General features: G+C 34.6%; 1 pseudogene; it reads left to right on the top strand.

Annotated features, from left to right (window-relative positions):
- The first annotated feature begins 12466 nt into the window (after positions 1-12466).
- LOC117716392 (uncharacterized) lies at positions 12467-26201 on the top strand (annotated as a pseudogene).
- Positions 26202-26872: the final 671 nt, after the last annotated feature.

Below are 26872 nucleotides of genomic sequence, written 5' to 3' on the forward strand. Positions count from 1 at the left end.
TACTCACATCTTTTCATTCAGTACAGAATCCTACTGGAGAGAAAACTTACAATTGTAATGAATGTAGAAAATCCTTCATCCATTCCTCAAATCTCAGAGTTTAACACAGAATTCATGTAGGAGACAGACCTTAGAAATATAATTATGATAAATAATTTACATGGTTCACACATCTTCAAATTACTATAGAATCCATTCTAGAGTTCAACCCTACAAATGTAAAAGATGTGGCAAATCTTCTGTCTGGTTTTAATCTCTCTAAGATCATCAAAGAATCCATACTTAAAAGCAATCTTATAAGTATATTGAATGCAGAAAATCCTATTCCGACTCATCAAATTTTCAATCTCACCAGAGAATTCTTACAGGAGACAAATTTGAAAAATGTGGTAGTTGTGGACATTTATTTCCAAACTTCTCAACTCTGCAGCCTCATCACTATAATCCATTCTGGAGACAAACCTATCAAATATAGTGAATGTTACAAATCCTTTACACTGTCCTTAAATCTTCATGGTGACCACATATTTTGTATTGCAACAAAATCATTACCAATATAAAAAATGTGGAAAAATCTACACTCAGAAACCATATTTGCAAACCAAATTTAGCATGCATACTAGAGGCAAACCTTACAAATGTAAAGAATATGGCAAATCATTTATCACAAACATGATCCATGCAAGAGACTAACATGATAGGTAATTACTCTTCTAGTATTCATGCAGAAATCTGTTATTTACAATGAGAAATGTATTCATAAGAATTTAAATAATGTTGAAACATTACTCATTAACAGAGAACTACCACAGGAAAGCCCTATATTTCATTAGGAATTGGAAACATTTTACCCAAAACCAGCTTATATTCATATTAAGTATTTAATTAAAAAATGAAAAAATTGTTCACCCAGTAATAATCTGAAATCATTAATTAATCATGGTATGAATTTATGTTCTAACAATTTAAAGAATAATATTTTAACATGTAAGGATTTAAGCCAGAATAATATTAATAATTATCCTAATAAAAACCAATTGCATAGTGTTCTGTATATTTTAGTAGAGTAGAATATTGACATTTGTGAGATAAATTTTATGCAAAGATTATTGTTTTGATAGTCTTTGAGCTTTTTATAGTTTGTGTATTATCGGTAATTTTAAAACTCAAACTACTCCCTTTTTTGTCAGTGGTATCAATAAATATATTAAAACTGTCTTCTAGTAATTTAGCCTTGATATGTTTAGTTTTTTTTTATTTTATTCTGGGATTATATCATTCTTATCCTACATTTACTCATTAATAATACCAACAGAATCATGTCTCAAAAAATTAATTTGATTGATTTAGACAAATGCCAAAACAGCAATTAAGTTTATATATCCTGAAGAGACAAACCCTGACTTTTCTCACTGTGTGTTTGTGTGTGTGAGTGTGTGTGTGTGTGTGTGTGTGTGTGTGTGTGTTATGGATACTGTCACTGTCATTTCAAGGAACAGAACTTCAGGTATATGGAAAAGTACCAAGTCAACCAATTGTTGAGTGATGAGATGAGGATTTTAGATGACAATTCCCTCTTGGCACATACTTTGATATTCATTGTGTGTGCTGAATATAGTCTACTATAGAATTATCCTGCATAGAAGTTTTATCCAAAATATTTCTTCCCTTGAGAAACTGGTTTTGCTAAATACCCAATAGCTGCCTCCTCCTTACAGATATACTTAATAAACCTGTCTCTCTTCTTCTTTGTGGCTATTACCCTGTGTCCCATGTTAAACTCTGTGGAGTGAATCTGCTGACCTTTCTGAACACAGTGGTTCAACATTGCAGATCATATCACTGGGGTCACATCTGAATATAGCTTTTCAACAGATCCCTTTACTTATTGATTTCTGTCTTTTAAATATTGCCTTGACACAACAGTCAGATCTATTTATGGAAACATGCTGAAAATGACAATTTCAAGACAATCATCTTTTTAAACAAGAAGGAAGTACTTTCAATCTTTTACTTGAAGAGTATTAATAACTTCAGTAAGGATGAAAATTGCCAGTGCATTAAGTACTAGTTAGTATATCAGTAAGACTTCACAAATAACATTCTATGAATCTAGATGGAAAGAATACTTGGAATTGTGTCTTTCACAATTCTATCCAGAGAGATTTTGGAACTCCAAGAGAGAACTCTCAATCAACTGGCAATCAGCTTGTAATCCATAATTTGACTTTGAGTTATTCATCCTTAGTTGTCTTAGTTGTCTTTACCGAATATATACAAAGAACTCAAGAAATTAGATGCCAAACAACAAAATAACCCCATTAAAAATGGGGTACAGAGCTAAACATAGAATTCTCAACTGAGGAAACTTGAATGGCCAAGAAGTACCTTAAGAAATGCTCAACATCCTTAGTCATCAGGGAAATTCAAATCAAAACAACACTGAGATACCACCTGACACCAGTCAGAATGGCTAAGATCAAAAACTCAGGTGATAGTAGATGCTGGCGAGGATGTGAAGAAAGAGGAACACTCCTTCATTGTTGGTGGGGTTGCAAGCTGGTACAACCACTCTGGAAATCAGTCTGGCAGTTCCTCAAAAAATTGGACATAGCACTATCTAAGGACCCAGCTATACCACTCCTTGGCATATACCCAGAAAATGCCCCAACAAATAACAAAGACATATGCTCCACCATGTTCATAGCAGCCTTATTTATTATAGCCAGAAGCTGGAAATAACCCAGATGCCCTTCAACAGAGGAATGGATACAAAAAATGTGGTACATTTACACAATGGAATATTACTCAGCTATTAAAAATAATGAATTCGAGAAATTCTTAGGTAAATGGATGTAACTAGAAAATATCATCCTGAGTGTGGTAACCCAATCTCAAAAGAACACACATAATATTTACTCACTGATAAGTGGAGATTAGACCAAAAATTTGAAACAACAAAGATTCAACTACCAGAGGACATGAAGCTCATGAAGAAGAAAGAACAAGTGAGGATGCCTAGGTCTTTCTTAGAAGGAGTAACTAAATACCCAAGGGAGCAAATATGGAGTCAAAGTGTGAGACATAATCTGAAGGGGGGGTGGTAGGGAGACCATTCCATCTGAGTACTCATTCCATGGGCAGTCACCAAAATAGACACTGATAGGGATGTCAGGATGGGAAAGCTGACAGCAGCCTGATAAGGCTGTTTCCTTAGAGGTCCCCCAGAGTCTGACATACCCAGAGACAGATACCCACAGCTATCCATTAATCTGATCAAAGGTTCCCAATGGAGGAGTTAGAGAGTAAACTGAAGGAACCTTAAGGGCTGGTGGCGCCATGAGGAGAGCAAAAATACCAACCAGCCTGAGCTCCCCAGGGTCTAAACCACCAGCCTAGGAGCACATATGGAGAGACACATGACTCCAGCTGTATATGTAGGGGAGGATGGCCTTGTTGAGCATAGGTGGGAGACAAGGTCATTGGTACCCTGAAGGCTGAGCACAGAGGAGGGGGGAAATCTTAGGGTGGGGAGGGGGGCTGGGGGTAGGTGGGTAATCACCTTCATAGAAGCAGGAGGAGGGTGGATGTGATAAGGGGTTCCTCGGTGGTGGGGGAAATGCGGTAAGGGGATAAAATTTGAAATGTAAATATTATATCCAATAAAAGAGGGGAAAAATAGAAAAGCAGTTAGAACCAACATTCTTAATAAAATGTCAGCCCTCTTTAAATAAAAAACTATCTTGATACTAAAATTTATTATGCTATCTAGAATGTCAAGTACTATACTGAATACATATGGAGATAGTGGGTAGCCTTGTATTTTCTCTGATTTTAGTAGTATTGCCTTAAATTTTCATTATTCAATTTGATGTTGGCTATTGGTTTGGTGTATATTGTTTTTTTTTATTATTATTATTTTTAGGTATGTGCCTTATATTCTTTATCCCTCTAAGCCTTTTAACACGAAGAAATGTTGTATATTTCTCAAAAGCTTTCACAGCATCTAATGAGATGATCATGTTGTTTATGTATCTATTTGTTTATCTGATAAATTATATTGATAGATTTTAGTCGATTGAACTAATACTACATCACTGGGATGAAGCATACTTGATCATGCTAGATGATAGTTTTGATGCATTTCTGGATTTGGTTTGTGAGTATTTTTTTAAATCATTTTTACAGTCCAGATTTTACCCTGCTCCCAGTCCACTCTCTGAGTGTTTCATATCCCACACCTCCTCCCCATCTCAACTCCACAAGGATTTCCCCACTCCTGCCCAGCCCACCTGAACTTGATACTCCCTGTGACCACAAGTCTTTGAGGGTTAGGTGTATCTTCTCTGACTGAATCCAGATCTGACAGTCCTGTGCTGTACATGTGTTGGGGGTCTCAGTGTCTGCTGTATGCAGCCTGGTTGGTGGCTCAGTGTCTGTTGGAGAGATCTCAGGTGTCCAGATTAGTTGAGACTGCTGGTCTTCCTATTAGACCACCCTCCTCAGCTTTTTCCAGTTTTTTCCTAATTCAACCACAGGGGTCACCTGCTTCTGTCTGGTTAAGTGTAATATCTTCATCTGACTCTTTCCAGTGCTTTTGGGCCTTTCAGAGGGCAGTCATGATAGGCCACTGGGAAAGAGCCTCAAACTCATTGGCACGGGGGAAATTTTATGAAATGGATTCCAATGGCTCATCTTCTAAGATCAAGAGTTGATAAATGGGACCTCATGAGACTGGAAAGCTTCGTTAATACAAAAGACATAGCCAATTAGGCAAATCAACAACCTACAGATTGGCAAAATATATTCTCTAACCTCACATCCAATAGAGGGCTAGTATCCAAAATAAAGAATTCAAAATGTAAGCACCAAGAAACCAAATAAGGCAATCAAAAACAGGTATAGGATTAAACAGAGAATTCAAAACAGAGTAATCTCAAATGGCTGATAATCACTTAATGAAATGTTCAAAGTCCTTAGTGATCAAGGAAATGCAAATCAAAATGACCCTGTGGTTCCAATTTCCAACAATCATAATGGCTTAAATCAAAAACTCAAGTGACAGGATATGTTGGTAAGAATGTTGAGAAAGAGGAACACTTTTTCATTACTAGTGGGGTTGCAAACTAGTGGGGGTACAACCACTCTGGAAATCAATCTAGTGGTTTCCCTGGGAAATTGGAAATAGATCTACTTGAAGACCCAACTATAGCACTCTTGGGCATATACCCAAAGGATGTTCCACTATGCCACAGGAGAACATGTTGCACAATGTTTATAGCAGCCTTATTTGTGATAGCCCGAAGCTGGAAACATCAAAGATGTCCTACAACAGAAGAATGGATACAGAAAATGCTATTCATTTACACAATGGAATTCTACTCAGCTAATAAGAATAAGGTCATCCTAAATTTTTCAGGCAAATGGATGGAAATAGAAAATAACATCTTGAGTGAGGCAACTTGGTCCCAAGAGAACATTGCTGATAAGTATTAACTAATAAGTAGTTTGTGAGTATTTTATTGAATACATTAACATCAATGTTTAGAGGAGAATCTGGTCTGAATTAATCTTTCTTTGTTGATTCTTTGTATAATTTAGGTTACAGGATGACATTGTCCTTATAGGATGTGTTTGGCAATGTTCTTTCTGTATCTATTTTGTGAAAACATTTGAGGAATATTGGTATTAGTACTTCTATGGCAGTATGGCAGAATTTTCCACTAAAATTATCTGGCCCTGGATATTTAATCATTTTTACACTTTTAAGCAATTCTTCTATTTCCTCAGAGGTTATAAATGCCATTTATATATGCTACATAGTTTTCATATAACTTTGGATAGTGGTATTTGTCCAGAAAATAAGATATTTTATACTAATTTTACAATTTTGTGGAGTATACACTTTTGAATTAAGACAAAATTATACTGTGAATTTCTTCCATGACCATTTATAGGTATCCCTTTTCATTTATTATGTAGCTAATTTGTATATTGGCTTTTTGTCTTAAAGTTAATCTGGGTAAAAAAAATAATTCTATCTTATTCACTGTCTCAGAGAACCAGCTCTTGGTTTCACTGATTCTTTCTATTGCTTTATTTCTCTCTAACTGATTGATTTTATCCCTGAATTTGAGAATTTATTGCCTTCTGCTCCTTTTGTCTGTTTTTCTTCCTTCTTCCTTTTTTCCCTAGATCTTTCAGGTGTACTTTTGAATTGCTAATATAAAAAGTTTCTAAATTCTTTATGGAGGCATTTATTGCTTTAAATGCCCCATTTAGAAGTGCTTTCATTGTGTCCCATTAATTTGGGAAGGTTGTGCCTTCATTTTCATTTAATTTTAAAATGTCTTTTATTCATTTATTTCTTTCCTTACCCATTGGTCATTGAGTATAAAGTAGTTCAATTTTCATTAGTGTTTCGAAATTCTGTTCTTTCAGCTTTTGTTGTATTCCAGCTTAAATCTGTGGTGGCATAATAGCATACAAGTTATTTGAAATTTTTTATGTGTTGAGGCTTGCTTTGTCACTGACTATATGGACTATTTTGGAGAAGGTTCTATGTGATGTTGAGAAGCAGGTATGTTCTTTATTGTTTTGGTGAAATGTTCAGTAGATATCAGTTAGGCTCATTTGCTTGATAAAAGCATTTACTTTCATTATTTCTTTGTTTAGTTTTCATCTAGATGACCTGCTGATTGGTGAGGTAAAATCTGGAAGTCTCCCACCTATATTGAATGGGGTTCATTGTGCAAATTAATTTAGCAATATTTTTTGAACAAATATGAGTACCCTTGTGTTTGGAACATAGATTTTCAGAATTGGGAAAAATTATGTAGATTTTTTTTTCATTAATGAGAATGAAATATTCTTCTCTGTATCTGTAGATTAATTTTGTGTTAAAATGTGATTTGTTAGATATTAGAATAGCTAATCTAGCTTGTTGCTTGGAAAATATTTTAGCCAGTGCACATTTCCTGGAAAAAAATTTCCAGCTCTTTTCTCTGAGGTAGTGTCTCTCTCCTTCCCTCCGTCTCTCACACCTTTTTTCTCTCTCTCTCTCTCTCTCTCTCTCTCTCTCTCTCTCTCTCTTTCTCTCTCTGCCTCTGTGTGTGTGTGTGTGTGTGTGTGTGTGTGTGTGCAGTTTTCCGGAGCTTCACATATTTTGTTTTTGATGGTATAGAATTACTTATTGCCTGCCTCTTGTCTCCTTGGGTGTAGTTTTCTTTTTGGGGGTTTGAGTTTTCCTTTTAGTATGTTCTGTAGAACAGGATTTGTGGACACATATTGTTTAAATTTGGATTTTTCTTGAAATACTTTGTTTTCTTTTTCTATGGAGATTGAGAGTTTTGTTGTGTATAGTACTCTAGGTTGGCATCTGTGGTTTTTTAGAGGTTGCAATATATCTGTTCAAAAACTTGAAGCTTTAAGGGACTCTTTCAGGAATTTTGGTATAATTGTGATAAGTTTGCCTATATGTATTACCTTTCCCCTTTAACTCTCCTCTCTTAATACCCTTTCTATGTTCTGTAGAATTACTTTATTGTTTGCTATGCAGTGGGAGGAGTTTCTTCTCTGATGTTGTTTAATTGGCGTTATTACATGTTTATAGGCATGATGTTTATTGTCGTGACCTGAGCAAAATTTTGAGGCCCAGGCTGTCCCGAGTTTGGAAGGCCAATGTATCCCGGCCCAAGCTGCCAATCCAGTCCGAGGGTCGGGGTTCAGCAAGAGAGAGAGTGAGGATGCACTCGAAGAATGGAGACCAGACAGAGTGTGATTCAATCCCATTTATTCTTCAGTCTCTCTTCCTAGTCCAAGTCCCAACTCCTAAGTTCCTAGTTGTACTCTTCCTAGTTCCTAATGTGTCTCATTCTCTCTAAAGTGTATATCTAAAGAGTATATTTTTCTGCCATCTGCCTCTGCCTTTTATATGTCTCACTTCTATGCCATGGCTCTAAGTCATACCTTTAATCATGCCCTTAGGTCTTGTCTCTAAATCTGATCTCTAGGTCACACTCTTAAGTCACACACCTTTAATCTCACACACCTTTAATTTCACACACCCAAAGAAAGTCCTGGGTATCTAAACCAAGATGTTATCAGAGTGTGCTCAGCTGTTGTAGGCTATTGTAATACAAGTCTCATGTCAGGGTATATGGCTCAAGATGGCTGCAAAGCTGATAGCCACTTTCTGCAAAAAGTCGGCTCCCAACAGGTCCCCCTTTTTAATTTTTTTTTTCAAAAGGGAAGGCTGGGAAAACTTATGGAAACCATGCCTGTCGTAGGTTGGAACAAAGGACCCCAGCCTCCCTTTCTCATCCTTGGATACTCAACAGCCATTGGTTGAGCTCCTGTCTTAGGATGGTGAGGCCTCCCTTCTTTTAGGGGCAAGGGTCTTGGTATGCTCTCTTACACGTCATTGACTATCCGGCTTAGCGAGTAAGTTAGGGGTTAATCTTCATCAGTCTTGATGACAGAGGTTTCAGAGTCCCCTGCTTCCAGCCTGTAATAATGGACCTGTGTGGGTTTCATTTGAATAGCATCTCGTACAAAAGCCATCAGTTAGTTTAACTGCATGGACCCAAAAGACAAGAGACTTAACAATGCCTGAATAGTTAGTATGACAGCAACACTCTTTTTTAAGGGCAATACATAACTCCCTCTCTCAGAGGAGTAAAAAGTGTAAGCCTCTTCTATTCTGTTTATAAATGTCTTATATCAGAATCTAATACAAAACTGATCATAGCTTTGATCTAAAGAAAACAAGTAAGGAAATCCCTGTTCCTGCTCTAGTCAATCTCAAACCCAAAAAACAACTATAGTAACTGTGGTAGTGGGTTTTCTCCTGGGTCTAAACAATCTAATTTACCACTAAATCTAAAACAATCTAGTTCCCCACTAAATCATAAGTCAGGGAATCAAGAGTCCAATAGAGCCACCCTGGAGATTCAGGTGGTGATGTCTCCTTCAGCACTGATAATGTCTCAGGTCAGGTTTACTCGTTGATCTGTTCCAGTTTGAAGGCAATTGTGAAGCATCTTCATGTTTCCTATGAAGAAAAAAAATATGCTTCTCAGGGGGTTTTTCCTCCCTGGATTTGTTATTGTTGTCTATTTGTTTAATCAGTCTCTCTGGCAGCCAACGTGCAGCATCTGCACTTTGGGAATATATGCAGACCGAACCTCTTCTCCAGATAAACACTGGATCTGGCCCATTCCAGGTTCCAGTTAATGGGTCTTTCCAGAGGACTGTTGCAAAATTCTTTTTGGTATCAGGATGCCAGAATCTATCTGCAGCAGATTTTCCTTCAGAATCCAAATTTTAAAAATTTAAAATAAAGAATGCATGATGAAGGATATTTCTGGGGGATCCCTTGGTAGTGTACCATTCCTTCTTTTTAATTTTTTCAAATTGACATTTAATGGTTTGATGTGCCCTTTCTACCATACCTTGGCCCTGTGGATTATATGGAATACCCATTTTATATAGTATTCCCAATTTCTCACAAAATTGGTTGAAACTGGAGCTTGTATAACCTGGGCCATTATCAGTTTTTATCTGTTTAGGCACACCCAATACAGCGATTGTAGCAAGCATATGAGCAATCACATGCTTGCTTGCTTCTCCAGTTTGTAATGTTGCATAAATCAAACCACTGTATGTGTCTACACATACATGTATATATTTTTGCTTGCCAAATTCATTATAATGAGTAACATCTATTTGCCAGATACTGTTTGGTATCAGTCCCTTTGGCTTTACACCCAAATGAGAAACTGGTAAAAGTTTAACACATGATTGACATTGTTTAACAATTTGTCTAGCTTGTTCTCTGGTAATTTTAAACATATCTTTTAAAGTTTTAGAATTAAGGTGACTTAACTCATGAGCCTTTATGGCCTGATCTAAATTAGATTTCTGATCTGATAAAGTCACTGCAGCTATACGAGTAGCTACATCTGCCTTGGTATTTCCTTCAGAGAAAGGACCTGGTGGCCCAGTGTGGGCTCTCAGGTGTCCTATAAAGCATTTACACTTTCTCCTCAAAATTAATTGCTTGCACTGTAAAAACAAATCAGCTGCTTCCGGGGAATGCTTTATTTGTGCAGCAGTTTCTAGCAGAGGGATAGACTGAGCTATATATGAGCTATCTGTATAAATATTAATAGTTTGATTTGGAAATGCTTGAAACACTGCAATAAGAGCATGTAATTCAACCAATTGAGCTGACACAGATGATGTAGCAAAAAAGACTACTTGATCCTTAAAGGCATAAGCAGCTGTTCCTGATGAGGAACCATCAGGGAAAACTAGCAATGCTTCCTTAATAGGTTCATGTGCAGTACGAGATGGAAAAACAAATTCATGATGATTACAAAACTGAACCAACTTATCTGGTGGATAATGATTATCTATCTGACCAGCAAATGAAGCATATGCAACAGGCCAGACTTCAGAATTCTGCATAAGCCAATCAACCTGATGCCTTGTATAGGGTTGTTCTATGACATCAGAAATTTTCCAAAATATTTTTGACTGTTATCTCTGCCTAACATAATCATATCTGCTACAGCTGCATAGTATGGATTAAGAAACTTCTTGGGGGATGAGGGAAGATGAACCCCTAATAAGAGTGCAGTTTGCCAAAAAAACTGCAGTAGGAGTTATTTTAGTGTTAAAAATAAGAAAATATAAAGGCTTAGAATAATTAATATGAGTTACAAATTGAGATGAAATAGCATTCTCTACCTTCTGTAAGGCTTTTCTACCCTCCTCTGTTAGAGCCCTGTCAGACTTAGGGTCAGGATCTTCCTTGAGAATATCAAACAGAGGCTTCAGTTCTCCTGTTGTAAGTTTCAAATATAGTCGTAGCCAATTAATATCTCCCAATAGTTTGGGAAAGTTTTCTTCTATGATTTCATTGAAAATAATTTCTGTTCCTTGGGCTAGAATTCTTCATGTTCATGTGTTCCTATGATTTTTAGGTTAAAACGTTTCATGGTATCTCAGATTTCCTGAATATAGCATGTCATGATTTTGTAAATATATTTTCTTTCTTTGATGTATCATAACATGTATTCTCAATGATTAGTATTTTCTGGAGTAAATTGCATCAAAAGTACTATTCAATTACTAAAACAATGTGTTTCTATTTCATGATGTCTGCCTAATGAACCTGTACAGTTTATAAAATAGTATATTCTGTCATCCATAAGCTGCAATCCTGTTTTACAAAATTCTTGCCATGATTCTAAATAATTTTAATTGTAGTATAATTTGTCTAAGACAAAAGTATTTTTATTATAGTCCATATTAATTGAAAAGTACAAAGAAAACTTGAAATCTCTCTGTGAACTAGACATTCATCTTGCATGTTTGAAATTTCTGAACCTTCACCCCATTGGCATAGAGCCTTAAAATGTGAAAATCATAGCAGAATGAAAGAGAAAAAAATAAAAAAGAAGCCTATGTAAAATTTCAATTAATCAGTGAGGCACAGTTTGAGTTCTTATTAGTACATTTGTAGACTGATAATAAATCATATGAGTGAGTTTTGCAGGTAAGCACAATGTCTCTCTTTGTGTTGTGCAGTATTTTCTTCATAGAAAGTAAATGACAAAGTATTGGGTAGTAAACATGCTTTTAATATAACACTTTTTGAGCTCTTATCAGCTCAAAGTTGTCAACATGGATGATAGTGTTGGAGGCTGAAGTTCAGCTGCATTCAGTGACAGGTGAAGGTACTAGAATTGGTGCAGTGCTGTCATATTTACATGTGATAATGTTTTTGATACTTAATCCAAAAGAATCAAACTCACTTTAAAAGGAAACAGGTAAGAAAATATAATCATGGGTCTCTCTTTAAAACAACAAAATCATAGTATTTAAAAATGGGAAATGGAAGATAAGAGTAATATGTTGTTGGAGACAATAGTGAGATAGGAATTGATTGCCTTGTTTTTCTTGGCCACAGACAAGTGTTTTGTTTACCTATTATCAGAAATAATTTCAGCTGGGGATACCTCACAGACACTGACCATTATTGCAAATAGTGTAATCATTATTTTTTTGATAAAGCACCTCAGGCAAAGGTTAAGAAAGCAAAGGGTGAATATCAATTTTAACTATGTTCAGCCTCCATTTAAAACTACAATCTGTGTGTTAGATACATAGGAGGTCACTACTGCTAAATACACTCCTCTGCAGAGAATTATACCATCTTCTGGAAAAACAGAGCAGCTGAAGGCAGGAGCGGATTTTTTTTCCTTCTGCCTATATAAGCTCATGATCTCTGGAGCAGTTTTCTGGCAGAAGGCAAGGAGTTGTAATTCCTGCTTTCCACACTTCAGTTTTATCAGGGACTTTGCAGAGGATTCACTGCTATCAATAAAGAATGGCTCCTGGAAGGTGTAATTTTCAAATAAATTTTGTGAGACATTCCATTCTGAAGGAGAAAGAAAAGATGTGTTCTTCTCAGGTAAATGTGTGCATTGGCATGGGACATGATGACTGTTTTTAGAGAAATAACCTCATTATTATAACATCCAAACTTTCACTGTGCTGACTCGCATTTACAAAAAAAAATTTCATATTATTGTGTTAATTTATATAATAAATTATATAGCATATTATTTAATAAATAATTTTATTATATATTAAATTATGTAATAAATGTATAATAAATAAGTTATATATTTTATATTAAGTTATTCAATAAATACATACTAAATAATTTATATAATAAGACTGAGAGCCTATTGCCATAGGTCTCAGCTTTCCTGCTGCTGCAACTCTTTAATAAAATTCTCAGGTTGTATTGACTCAAACCATGAGGTTATTTTTGTTGCTAGTTCATAACTGTACTTTTGCTACTGCTATGACGCATGCTATGAATTATGTAATATGTAAATATTTCTGCTTTCTTGTGGCTTAGGAAACCACCATTAGATCATTTAGGAGATTATGCCATTTGACCAAAAAAGTGTCAACATCCACAGGTTGAGAACTGCTAGACTATTGGATCTTTTTTTTTCCTTTCTTTTTTTTTTTTTAATTTATTTTTATTGGATATATTTACTTTTCCGATTTTATCCCCTTACCCCCACTCACCCCACAACCCAGGAACCTCCTATCCCATCCCCCCTCCTTATGCTGCTATGAGAATGTACCCCCACCTACCCCCCCACACACTCCCACCTCCCCACCCTCGAATTCCCCCACCCCACTCAGTGTACATTCTTCATGGAACCAAAAATCTCATCTTCCACCTATGCCCGAAAAGGCCATCCTCCCCTTCATATACAGATGGTATCAGGGATCTCTCCCTATGTACTCCCAGGTTGGTGGTTTACACCCTGGGGAGCTCTGGTTGGTTGGTATTGTTGTTCCCCTCAGGGACCACAAACCATTTCTGCTCCTTCAGTCTTCTCTCTAAGTTCTCCATTGGAGGACCCTTGATCAGATCAGTGGTTAGCTGTGAGCCTCGATCTCTGAATGTGTCAGCCTTTGGCAGACCTCTAAGGAAACAGTTATATCAGGCTCTTGTCAGCATGCACTTTCTGCCATCCACATCAGTGTCTATCTTTGGTGACTGTACATAGGATGGGTACCCAGGTGGAATGGTCTCCAGATGGCCCCTTCTTCAGTTTCTGTCCCATACTTTGTTTTCATTTTTGCTCCCTTGAGTATTTTTGTTACTCCTTCTAAGTAGGACTGAAGCATCCACACTTGGTCTTTCTTCTTCATGAGCTTCATGTGGTCTGTGAGTTGAGTCTTGACTATTTGAAGCTTTTGGCCTAACATCCACTTATCAGCGAGTAAATACCATGTGTGTTCTTTTGTCATTGGGTTAACTCACTCAGGATGATAACCTTTGCAGAGAAGGTAAATATTCTTTCTCTCATATCATAAGTCATCATAAATTCATATTAGTTAGTGATAACATAAAATTTACACAGTTAACTAATCTTTTATTGGGTCAAATATAAAAATTAGCCAATAGACATGAGGGAAAATGGTTAATTTTAATTTCAGGGTCTGTTGACATTCATTGATGTGGCTATAGAGTTCTCTAAGGAGGAGTGGGAATGTCTCAGTTTTTCTCAGAAGGCTTTGTACAGAGATGTCATGTTGGAGAATTACAACAACCTGGTTTCTGTGGGTAAGAATATTTTTATTTCATAACTTCTACTTCACCTCAGGAGTGTCTAAAAGTTCTTTTAGTATTTGGATCTGCCTTCATTAATTATAGGTATTGATTAGTGACATTTTTACAGCTAATATATTATGTATATTTATCTTGCTTTTACATTTAACCTAAGGATCTTTCACTCTTAGTTACTTATTTTTAGGCAGTTATTAGCATTTATATATGAATCCACTTTGACTTCCACAGTTGACTTTATCTGATGCTATAATTTTAAAAAAGATATTCAGAGTTTGGAAAAGAATTGAGTTATGAAGAGTCTAAAACATTTTGGAGAAAAAGTGACTATAAAAAAGTCATTCATGCATTTTTTTAACCCTCCTTCATGTTACATGTATGGTACATTCCTATTCAAGTACCCAGGTACATTCAATGGTATATTGTTATGTATATTTGAATATACAGGTGTTGCACTGTCAAAACCAAGGGTAATCATCTGTCTTGAACAACAAAAAGAGCCCTGGATTGTTGATCGAGAGAAAACAGAAAGAAGAGAACCAGGTAATCTGAAATGAAATAATATGTGATGTGATAATTCTAAACCAAGGAACAATTTAGTCCTGAAGTGTGGTTATTATTTTACATTAAATCTATCTTACATTGAGATTACTCCTAAGCATTTATTTCAGAATACTGTACCAAGAAATGTAAACCATGGGTGTTATTTGATTTTTGCCTTATATTATCTGAATAGTGGTAGTTTGAAATATAGTATGTAATATCTCTTTTACAAAGTAGTAAAAATTATTATATATTTTAATTTCTATTATTATTTTTCTGTTGCATGTATATGACAAGTACAATTGAATAATTATTGTTTTATTACTTTTGTAAATAATTTAATAAAGAATATTTTGCTCATTTTTTTCTTTCTTTCATCTCCTCGCAGACTATTTCCACTTCCAACACTAATTCAATATCTTAGTTTCTCTGACTCTTTATGTCCCCCCTCTCTCTTTCTCTCTCTCCCATTCTCACTCTAAACTCAAAAGAAAAAAAGGAAAATTAGAAGCCAAAATAATATATTTAAACATGGACTTAGAATTGTACTGACAACTGTTTGTGAACATAATCCATGAAGTATAATTAATAGAACTAACATTGCATCATAGAATAAACCTAATTTTTCCTCTCTAAGAAATTAAGTACTTTGGATAGGTTCTTACATTGTGGGACACTTTCTACTGTCTTTCTTCTTCTCAAAGCTGGGGTCTTCTCTGCCTTGAACATGTCCTGGTCTGTTGAATGTTGTCAGATTCTCAATGAGTTTATATAGACATTAATCTTGTTGTGTCTGGAAATGTTATTTAGCATCATTAACCACCTCTGGCCTATAACATTCTTGTGTTTTATCTTTTGTGTTGATCCATGAGCATTGATAGGAGGGGTGTGAAAAAGATAAGTGCATAAGAGCGAATCTTCCAACATCTCTGAGGTTTTTCATCTTTCCAGTTGTTGGTCTCCACATTAAGCTTCTTTATTGACGGTTGATTGCTTCAAAGATCTACTGGAAAAACAATATACTTTTAGGAGTCATATTATTGTGATTTTTACTTGTAGGAATAATAGTAGATTTGAATATAAGCCCCAGGACCTTTTTAGTCTCAGATTACTGGCCTCATATACAGTTTCAATTATGGGGTTTAACTTAAACAACCACCATACTGTCAAACAAGCTGTGGTAAATACTGCCAATGCATTTATGGAATGATTTACACCAGTGAGCATATCTTACACGAAGGTCAACACTGGACATCACAAAATAAATAAATGAGTAATACTAATAATTAATTTTGTCCTCCTATAGCAAATTAGTACCTGAAAGTACTATGAATGTAAGTCAGTAAGCATGAAATATGCAGTTTAATATTCTACTCAATTTTCTGGTGCTGTATGAATTTACAGTGGACACATGTCCTTAGGTTTGAAATGAAAATAAATATGTTTGGAATTACTGTGGTATTTCAGTGGACTATAACTCAAAATGTTACAACCCATTGCTTGTACTATATGCAATCTGTAGTGATGTGGTATTGTCCATCCTAATTTGTGGCAATGCAATTTAAAATGTTTTCATATGCATATGTGTTAGGAAGCTTGTGTGACAGTAGGTTTCCATATGGCATTAAAAGATGCTTATTAAAAATGTGAATCAAAGAAATGGTGGAGGAGTTAGAGTTCACTGCATTTTAATCGTATGAATTGAGATCAATCTTCAGAAGCCACTTTGTGGAAAAATATTCTATAAAGCAATTCTTGATTTCCTGTGTGTATGCCTACGCACACACACACACACACACACACACACACAGTATCTATCTATCTATCTCTATCTCTATCTCTATCTCTATCTCTATAAATTAAAAAAATCTTTAAAATTGGCTCTCTTCTGCTATTGCTCTTCATTGTTTCTTCTCCTCTCTTGTATGCCCCATCTCATGATATAATCTTGAGCATATTTCTTTTGTCTTCTATGAAAAACAAACAAGGATATTAGGGTCACTAACTAGCTACATAGATATTCTAAATGTAACAGATATAGCCATATCTTAAAAAGTTAAATTAGCACATGAAATTAAGCTTGCATTGGTTGTTTTCTCAGTTTCTCATTCATATTGATTGTTCCTATCTTCGACCATTTATCTAAAAATTCCTTAAAACATAAAATAATGGAAAATTTCATGAAACCTAAAAGGATCTTGTATATACATCTTACAAATTGTAAGTCAGGATGAAATGGACTGTTTAAATCCAATACAAATCCTCTGATGATAAAGAAGTTTCAATCATAGCCACCTAACTAAAGAAATCCCAAGGCACATGTTATAATGAACGCCAAGTTCTTTAAGTTTTTCTTCAGTGTAGAAATCCAAGAAACTTTTCAATGTTTTTTCACTTTACAAAGCCACAGTGTATTTGGTCCAAAAAACTAAACAAAGATAATTGTGTCTCAGTATCCCTTATATACTTAGATGCTAAAATTTGCAGTAAAATATTTTCAAAATTAACTTAAAGACATATACAAATGATTATCTACCATGCCTATGTTGGTTTCATTCCAGAGATGAATAGATATTTCAACCTAAGTTAATAAAAAAGGTAATAAAGTGTGTAAACAAACTACAATATTGACACAGGATAATCTCAAAAGGTTCTGGAAAGGCCTGTGACAAAATACAAAATCACTATATTATAGTTATGGACAGATTAAGGATAGGAAAGGGGGTGTTAAACAAACCTGGGGTAACAACACTCTTCATGGAGAGAAGCTCAAAGCAATTCCCTTAAAATCAGGAACAGTAGATGTTTGTCCACATTTTTCATACATATTCAATATTTTTGAAATCATATCTAAAACAGCAAGACTTTTTTGATTAGGTTTGTATTAAGATATGCCATTTTAATTCTGGCTATTGTGAAGATAGTTATTTTACTTATTTCTTCTTCAGGCCATTTATCAATTGTATAAAGGAGGGCTACTGAGATTTTTGGTTAACTTTGTAACTATCCACTTTATTGAAGCCACTTTTAGCTATAGGAATTATTTGATGGAGTTTCTCAGTCATTTACATATAATATTATATCATCTGTGCATTGCAATATTTTTTCTTTTATACTTTTTAAATTTTTTAATCATTTTGTATACTTCATCTCAAATGTTGCCACCCGGTTTCTCTTCCCAAACTTCTTCATCCCAGCCCCACAAACATTTGCCTCTGAGAGGGTGTCTCCCCATCGCCTGCCCCTGCACATCAAGTCTCTATAAGTTTAGGCACATACTCTCACTGAAACCAAACAAATCACTCCTCTGCTACATATGTGCCAGGGGCCTTGAACCTGCTCTTTGCTTAGTAGATTGGTGCCCCAGTCCCACAGGACACTGAATTGGGATCAGAAGACCTGGAAGAGAGAACTGGATGACAGGGTACACAAAGAACTAGCGGCTTGTTTATAGGCTGATCAAACCGCTGATTTTACGTTTTCACACAGGGGTTATATACACAAAAAGGCAGGATGTGAGGAAGGGGATGATGCAGGAGCCTAGGTGTTCAGGGCGAGTACAGATATCTCATAGAACTGAGTGTCAGCTGGGTGAAGGTTCAGGGGACAGATCGCTACGACTCTGCCTATGATTCATTTGTCCTTATCTAGGTTGGTACTATCCACCAAGGCTAGCCAAGGTCTATGACTATCTACAAGACCAATGACTACTTGTTCTTATCCAGGCTGGTAAATTTCCACCAAAACTGCCTGTTTACAATATCTTATAGTTATCTCTTTCAGTGTTTTTCCACAGAGACCAGAGAATTTGTGTTAGCAGGCTGACTTAGGCCTATGGCTGATTTTAGGCCTTCAGTGTATAAGCAAAGCTGCCCCTGACAGCTTAGCCTCTGGGAAATCCCAGGGATCCAGATTAGTTGACATTGTTCATCTTCCTATGGGGTTGCCTTCCCTTTCAGCTCCTTTAATCCTTCCTCTGTTGCTTCCATAGGGTTCCCAACCTCAGTCCAATGCTTGGCTATACATATTTCCTTCTATCTTAGACAGTTGGGGGTAGAGTCTCCCAGGTGCCAGCTATGCTAGACTCCTCTCTGCAAGCACAACATGGCATTAATAACAGTGTTAGGGTTTGGTGTCCACCAACATCCCAAGTTGATCATTGGATATCTTTGCCTTTACTTTCTGTTCTATTTTAGTCGCAGAATTTCTTTTTGTAAGAAAAAAATTCTGGGTCAAAACTTTTAAAGGTGGGTTAGTGAAACCATTCCTCTTCTTTTACAATTCATACCTTCTTAATCTCCTTAATTGCCTTATTGATCGAACTAGAAGTTTACGTAGTATGCTGAGGAAACAAGGAGAGAATGGACAGCCCTATGCTGTCCTTCATTTTAGTAGATTGGTTTTTTTTTTTTTTTTAAAGTTTCTCTCCATTTAATTTAAATTTGGCAATTGGCTTGTTCTTTATTGCCTTTTTGAGTTTAGCTGTATGCCTTGTATCCATGGTCTCTTGAAGACTTTAATGTGAACAGGTATTGGAATTTGTTAAAGGATTTTCATTGTCTATTATAATAATCTTGGTTTTTGTTTATTCAGTTTGCTTATATGATGAATTACATTGATAGATGTTTATATATTAAATGACCCCTTCATACTTGAGATGAAGCATTCTTGATTATGTTGGATGATGTTTTCGATGTCTTCTTGACTTTTTGTTTGTAAGTATATTAATGAGTATTTTGCATCATTGTTCATAATGGAAATTGTTCTAAAATTTCCTTTGACTGTTGTGTATTTGTGTGGCTTAGGTATCAGAGTCAATGTTTACTTGTAGAATTAGTTTGGCCATATTTCTTCCATTTCCTTTTTGTGGAATATTTGGAGGAACATGGGTATTAGCTTTTCCTTGACATTATGGTAGAATTCTCTGAGAAAGGCATCCAGTCATGAGCTTTTTGATGCCATTGTTGTTTTTGTTGAGAAATTTTAATGACTGCTTCAATTTCCTAAGTCACATTGTTTACCTACCCGATCTTGATTTAACTTTGGTATGTGGTATAACTTTGTCTACACAGAAAACTTTACATTTCATTTATACTTTCTAATTTTTGACACAGAGCCTTTTGAAATAAGAGTTATTGATTCTTTAGATTTCTTTGAGGTTTATTTTTATGTCTATGTTTTTATTTCTGATTTTTCCATTTGGGATATTTTTTCTCTAATTTTTAGTTAGTTCAGTTAAGGGTTTGTCTGTTTTGTTGATTTTCCAAAGAACCTGTTCTGGTTTCCTTGATTCTTTTTCTTGTTATCTTTATATGTAATCTTTTGCTTTAAGCTATGAGTTTTCTTTACTGCCATCTAGTCCTCTTTGGTGTTTTTCTTTCTTTTTGTTCTAGTGCTTTCATGTGTGCTTTTAATTTGCTAGCATGTGCTGTATCTGTTTTCTTTAAGAAGGCAGTGTTATGATCTTTCCTCTTAGCATTGGTTTCAGTGTATCTCATAAATTTCAGCATAGTTTGCCTTAATTTCCAGTGAATTTAAAAATTCCTTAACTTTTTCTTCTTTGACTTCATGGACATTGATTTAAGAATTATTCAATTTCTATGATTTAGTATTTATTCTGTTTTCTATTTTTGAAATCCAGGATTAATTCATGGTGCTATAAAAATATACAAGGGCATATTTCAGTCTTCTTGTATTTAATGAGGCTTAATATATGATGAAGTATATGGTCAATTTTGGGGAAGGTTTTGTGACCTGCTAAGGAGAATATATATTATTTTGTGTTTGGGTGAAATGTTCTGTATATGTTTGTTAAGTCCATGTGATTCATAATGTGGTTAATTTTCTATTTTGATTATTAGTCTATTGCTGAAAGAGGGGTGCTGAAATCTCCCACTGTTATTGTGTGGTTTCATTGTATGTTTTGAGCTTTTATAAAGTTTTTTTTATGAATGTGGGTTCATTTCTGGTGTAAAAGTTAAAAATTGAGATTTCTCCTGGTAGATTTTTCCTTTTACACATATAAAGTATTGTTTCCCCATCTGTTCTGATTATTTTGGTCAAATATCTTTTTAATTAGATATAGGAATGGCTACTCCAGCTTGTTTCGTGTGTTTATTTGCTTAGAACAACTTTTTACCCATCACTTTCTTATGATGCAGTGTTCTTCTTTTTTTGCTGAGTTTTTTTTTTTTTTTTTTTTTTTTAAAGGATGGATCATGATTACACATCCATACATTTAGTCTGTTTTTTTTTAAAATAGGGAAATCCCATTCATTTATATTGACAGATATTAATGGGGAATGATTGTTAATATCTGTTATTTTGTTATTTGTGTGGGGTATGTGTGTGTGTGTGCATGTGCATATTTGTGTGTTTCTCTTCTTTTCTTTTCCAAATTCACATTTGGTATGAATTATTTATTTGTTAGGTTTTTTTTTGGGGGGGTATTTACCTTCTAATACTTGAGTTATCCTCCCACTATTACATATAGGGCTGTATTAATGGACATTTTTTATTGTATTTGCTTTGCTTATGAATTTTTTGGTTTTCTTCATTGGTGGTAATTTAATGTTTTGGGGGAGAGAGGTTCCTGTCAGATTTCTGTAGTATCGTATGTCTAGAACCTTCCAGATTATCTGTTGAGATGTAAGGTGTAAATCTGATAACTTTGTCTTTATATGTTTTTTAGTCTTTTTCTCCGGCAACATTTTGTATTCTTTCTTTTGTACTGTACATTTAGTCTTTTGGATATTATACTATGAGAATTTAATTTTAGATCCAATCTATTTGATGTTCTGTAAACTTCATATACGTATAAAACATATCTTTCTTTATAATGAAATTTTTTTCATAAATAATGTAATAATAATAATGATAAATAATTTCTGGGCCTTTAAGCTGGGAATCTACTTTTTCTTCTATTTATATTGTTTGTGGTTTGACATTTACATACTTTTCCAAATTTCGTGCAAATCTGGTATTAGAAATATTTTTGACTTGGAATTTTCTTTATCCAATTTATCTTCCTCTATCACATCTTCTACATCTCTGATTATCTCTTCCATGTCTTTTATTTGGTTGGTGATACGTGTGTATAAAGATCTTGTTCTCTTCCCTAGGTTTTTTAATTTGTGTTTTGTTCATTGTTTCTATTTTTCTTTTCAGATTGTGAACATTTTTATTTATTCCTTTCATTCATCTTTTTTTTTCCTGTATTTCTTAGTATTCATATATTTTCTCTTTAAGGACATCTACATATTTGATTGTAATTTCCTGTACTTTAGGGAATTTATTCATTTTTTAATGGCCTCTATCATTTTCACAACATGAGATATAAGGCCATTTTCTTACAATTCAGGTTTGCTAGTATATACAGGGTTTGCTAGTGTATAAAGTGTTTACAAGTATATACAGTATCTATATTCTGTTTTCTTGTGAAATAGTGCCTGGGTATTGTTGAATATGTTCTTCCCATGTGCTTTAGCCATCTGGTTGTCACTGGTATTGGAAATCCTGGTAGTCCCTGTTGGCTGCAGTTCTGTGGGATTTCAGGTACAGTTGTGTTGCCCTGTGTGGCAGCAGCATTCTAGAGGTACTGGGCGAGCTGATAGTGACTCCTGGCTTCAAACTTCTCTTTGCTCAGGAAATGAGCCATCCTTAAGGGATACAGACAAAGCTAGTGGTTTCTGATGGCTGCTGGTACCTGAGATCTCAGGTAGTTATGCATGCTGAAAGATGCAGAATGGGATGGATGGGGCAGATCTCTTCTCTTCTACTTTCCAGGGAACCTGTCTTGCAGAGGTTTAGGGAGTGGGGATCTCACAAGTTTGGGTGGGGTGGAAGCAGGCCTGCAAGGATGCAGACAGAGCTGTCTTCCAGAGAATGATGTGCAGACCAGGGATTCAGAAATGTATTTCAAAAATAATGTTTGACTTTTCAAATTCTAGTATCAAAATTACATAATTTAATTTTAAATATACTTTTACATATGAGTATTATAGAAAAATTGATTTTATATACATGATTAAAAAGTATCAGGATTATATGAAATTTATCTGTCTCTGTGAATTTTCTTTAAGATTTGAGAACAGTTTAACTCTTTTTATTTCTCATATGCCTGACATGATTTTTAACTGATATACTTAAATTTTTATTGTTTCTTTTTTACAAATAATCTTTGAGATGTTAAAAAAATTAATTAATCTTTGACTAGGATTCAATCCTAAAATAACTAATGTAGTTATTTATTTCTGTCATTATTTTCTTGAAGTGATTTGAAAAATGATTTGTGTCACTATTAATAATTGAGAATCATATTGAGGAGGAAAAATTTACTCATGGGTGATAGTTGAAAAAATTTTGTTTCAAGTAATCTTTTATTCTGAATAATTATTGATGACTTTGACTTTTGTATATATTAGAAAATATATGATATATTTCATGAAATATTTTCTTTTTTGGTTTTTTGAGACAGGGTTTCTCTGTATAGCCTTGGCTGACCTGGAACTCACTCTGTAGACCAGGATGGCCTTAAACTCAGAAATCTGCCTGCCTCTGCCTCCCAAGTGCAGGGATTAAAGGCCTGCACCACCACCACCAGGCTATGAAATATGTTTTAACCTCCTTTACATTTCTGACATTTGTTTCTGTGGAACAATGTTTCTGCAATTCTGTTATATCCTTTGCTTAAATCCAATGATTAGTGTTCTTTTGTGCATTATGCCTAGTTATTATTTTCCTCCAAAACTAAAATGATATATAATGGTTTACTTTATTTCTTTCATGACTGCCTTGTGGTCATACCAAGGTACTCTTCCCAAAAGTGTGTATAGAAGATTATTTTCAGAAAGAAAAAACACAATTTGAACATAATGACCCTTTAGATTCACAAAGAAAGAGGTTCTGGGAATGTAGAAATGGCAGTGAGAAGCATAAAAATGTCATCATGGAAATGTTCTGCTGGAAAAACACATCTGTTAGCTTTCTGAAAAGGATAAAGAAGCTCCAATCTCTCCTGAGAGAACTCAGTCTGGGCCACTCCCAATTACACAGTTAGAGACTGGTCTAATAAAATGTTCACAACAAGTTTTGAAATACAACTCTGTTCTACACAGAAATGTAAAACCATTCAAAAGTGATATTTGTGTGAATAAACTGGATTTCTGGAAGTATTTATCAAGTTATGCATTATTAGACAATATTTCACCAAGTTATGAACAAAGTAGATTTTGGAGAAGAGAAAAAAGTACTGAATATCATCACTGTGAAAATTATTTTCTTAAAAATTTATTGCAGCTCTGTCAACCAGTAAATCTTTGTGACAAGTTCTACTATTTAGATCAATGTAAGAAACTGACCATGTATGCAATGAAACATGGATCATGTCATGAGGGAGATGCTTGTAGAAATGCAAACAAATTATATGATATCAACACAGGCTGTAAGAACCTGTTTCTGAAGTATTACCTAAACATTATACATGGAAGTATTTTATACCAAGGAAATACCCTACATGATTCTCTTAATGAAAGAATTCCAACTAAAAATAAGATAAGTAACTCTATTTCAGAAAACCATGACAACTCTGATAGAAGACAGCGTATCTCTAATAAATAATCTCAGTTATCTATGCAACTTCCAGAATATACCACAGAGAAAATTCACAAAAATGATGAGAATTTATTGTGTTTTAAGTGAATCCTTAATACTTCAGTTATATAATGAAATGTGGATGAAAGGAGATGCCAGCCGATACATATGTGATGCTTACATGAATGCCACAATTGAATCACTAAAATTAGAGGGGGATGATATAAAACAAATTAAAGAAATTATTTTCAAGGAGCTAATATTTGAAAAATTCAAGATTTTTTATACATATATATTTCCACATGTTTCAGGTCATAAAGAAGAAGTCACTCAGAAAGCCAAAGCCCAGTCACCAAATATTCAAGCTCACCAAAGCATGCACAAAAGAGACAAATCTTACAAATGTAAAGAATGTGGGAAATCTTTCACCTGTTTCTCAAGGCTTAAAGTTCACCACAGAAACCATACTGGAGACAAACCTTACAAATGGAATGAATGTGGGAGATCCTTCACCCATTCCTCAAGTCTTAGAGTTCACCACAGAATCCATATAAGAGACAAGCCTTACAAATGTAATAAGTGTGGTAAATCATTTACACAGTCATCAGAACTTAAAATTCACTACAGAATCCATACTGGAGACAAACCTTACAAATGTAATGAATGTGGGAAATCTTTCACACATTCTTCAAATCAAGGAGCTCATCATAGAATCCACACTAGAGACAAACCTTACAAATGTAATAAGTGTGGTAAATCATTTAGAGAGTCCTCACAACTTCATGATCACTACAGAATCCATACTGGAGACAAACTTTACAAATGTAAAGAACGTGAGAAATCTTTCACACGTTCTTCAACTCTAAGAACTCACCATAGAATCCATACAGGAGACAAACCTTACAAGTGTAATAAGTGCAGTAAATCATTTACACATTCCTCAAAACTCCATGTTCACTACAGAATCCATACTGGTGAGAAACTTTACAAATGTACTGAATGTGGGAAATCCTTCACCTGTTCCTCAAAGCTTCAAGTTCACCACAGAATCCATAGTGGAAACAAACCTTACAAATATAATGAATTTGGGAGATCCTTCAACTGTTCTTCAAATCTTGAAGTTCATCACAGAATCCATACTGGAGACAAACCTTACAAATGTACTGAATGTGGGAAATCCTTTAAAAGGTCCTCAGATCTTAAAATTCACTACAGAACCCATACTGGAGACAAACCTTACAATGAATGCGGAAAATCTTTTGCTAGTTCCTCAAATCTTAAAGTTCACCACAGCATCCATACAGGAGAAAAACCTTACAAATGTACTGAATGTATGAAATCCTTCACACGTTCTTCAAGTCTTAGAGTTCACCAGAGCAGCCATACTAGAGACATACCCTACAAATATTAAAAAAAATGTGATAAATCATTTACAAAGTATTCACATCTTTTCATTCACTATAAAATTCCTACTAAAGAGGAATTACATTACAAATGTAAGGAATGTGGGAAATCCTTTACTCATTCCTCAAGTCTCAGAGTTTAACACAGAATTCATGTAAGAGACAGACCTTTGAAATGTAATAAGTATGATAAATAATTTACATGGTTCTTACATCTTCAAGTTTACTACAGAATCCACTCTAGAGTTCAACCCTACAAATGTAACTGATGTGGCAAAATTTCTATCTAGTTTTAATCTCTCTAAGGTCACCAAAGAATCCATACTGGAAAGCAATCTTATAGGTATATTGAATGTAGAAAATCCTATTCCTGCTCATCAAATTTTCAATCTCACCAGAGAATCCTTACAGGAGATAAATCTGAAAAATGTGGTAACAGTGGACATTTATATCCAAAGTCCTCAACTCTGCAGCCTCATCACTATAATCCAACCTGAAGACAAACCTTTCAAATATAGTCAATGTTGAAAATCCTTTACCCTGTCCTCAAATCTTCATGGTGACCACAGAATCTGTATTGCAAAAAAAAAAAAATAAATAAAAATAAAAATAAAAAAAAATTATCAATGTAAAGGATGTGGAAAATCCTACACTCAGAAAACTTATTTGCAAACCAAATTTAGCATGCATACTAGAGGCAAACCTTACAAATGTAAAGAATATGGCAAATCATTTATCACCAGTTCAGTCCTTAGACCACAAGCAATATCCAGGCAAGACACTAACATGATAGGTAATTACACTTCTAGTATTCATGCAGAAATCTGTTGTTTACAATGAGAAATATATTCATAAGAATTTAAATAATGTTGAAATCTTACTCATTATCAGAGATCTACAACAGGAAAGTTCCATATTTCATTAGGAATTGGAAACATTTTACCAAAACCAGCTTATATTCATACTAAATATTTATTTGGAAAAAAATGAAACCATTGTTCACCCAGTACTAATCTGAAATCATTAATTAATCATGGTATGGAATTTATGTTTAGTGAATAGTATTTTAAAATCTAAGGATTTAATCCAGAATAATATTAATAACTATCCTAATAAAGACCAATTGCATAGTGTTCTCTATATTTTAATAGGGTATAATATTGACATT

Source organism: Arvicanthis niloticus, chromosome 10 (assembly GCF_011762505.2).
Source record: "Arvicanthis niloticus isolate mArvNil1 chromosome 10, mArvNil1.pat.X, whole genome shotgun sequence".
Classification (NCBI taxonomy): domain Eukaryota; kingdom Metazoa; phylum Chordata; class Mammalia; order Rodentia; family Muridae; genus Arvicanthis; species Arvicanthis niloticus.